Source organism: Tubulanus polymorphus, chromosome 6, assembly GCF_964204645.1.
Source record: "Tubulanus polymorphus chromosome 6, tnTubPoly1.2, whole genome shotgun sequence".
NCBI lineage: Eukaryota > Metazoa > Nemertea > Palaeonemertea > Tubulaniformes > Tubulanidae > Tubulanus > Tubulanus polymorphus.
Window position 1 is genome coordinate 19,723,648 of NC_134030.1, and position 1,066 is coordinate 19,724,713.

Sequence of the window (1,066 nt, forward strand, 5' to 3'; positions counted from 1 at the left end):
GACGACGACGTGTAACAATGGGGTACCCGCAGTGCTACTGTGGCAATCGAGGATTCCACGTATGGCAGGCGAGGATCCGCCAGGTGTCGCTAGTAGATAGTTGGTCGTCCACGTTCGATTTCGTCTACATTTCAATTAAACCTAAATTAACTTTTCTCTTAAATGAATGAATCATTTTTGGAAACTATACCGATATCCGATTAGAAGAATGAAAGTATTGTATATTGGTAGGTGCTGTGATAGTATATAGATTGAGGAGTTCAAAAATCCAGTTCAAATGTCATTGAAAATGAACTAATTTTGACAACGAACGACCTACTGCTTGTCGCGCCATCTGGTGGTATAGCTGGTTTCGCGGGTACCCCATTGCAAGGTTTAGATGTTCTAGTCACGATCTGTTCAGTCGAAACTGGACCCAACATACCATATAACATTCGTATTTATAGATGCTTCAATCTAAACGAAATTGAGGATGAGAAACATTTGCCCGCATTTCACTCTACTGCATTTTCGGGCTTTAACACCACAAAAACCGGTTTCCCGGTCGGGGCAATCAAGAGAATGGGTAGGTGTAGGTAGGGATTTTTTTTTTCCTTATAAAAAACATTTTTCGGGTATTCTTCTGACTCTGGATAGGTCGCCGTAAATAATCTTTTACAGGGCCAACTTTTCCAGTTAAGCTATTGGCAATTGGCAAGGTGGTCCAGGAATTCCGTAATTTTCAATCCGAGGTCACTATATCAATGTTAGAACACAGCTGCATCGTTTCCAGAATCAAATCCGATGTAATAAAATATTTTCATGTGAAACGATTTATCTGAACCGATTTGATACTTTGAGAACCGATACATTGAAATAAATACATTCTATATTTCCGATAGAAATGTTGCTTACGCGACACCGGATGTTCATCCATATTGAATGGAACAGGCAACCAGTCTACTGCCTGAGAAATCCCAAGATGACGTCATCGCAATCTGCCCATTTGGATCGAGTATTACCGGGCGTGCGCACTAGAGAGATTCCGAGATGACGTCATTGCAATTTGCCAATTGGGATCGAGCAA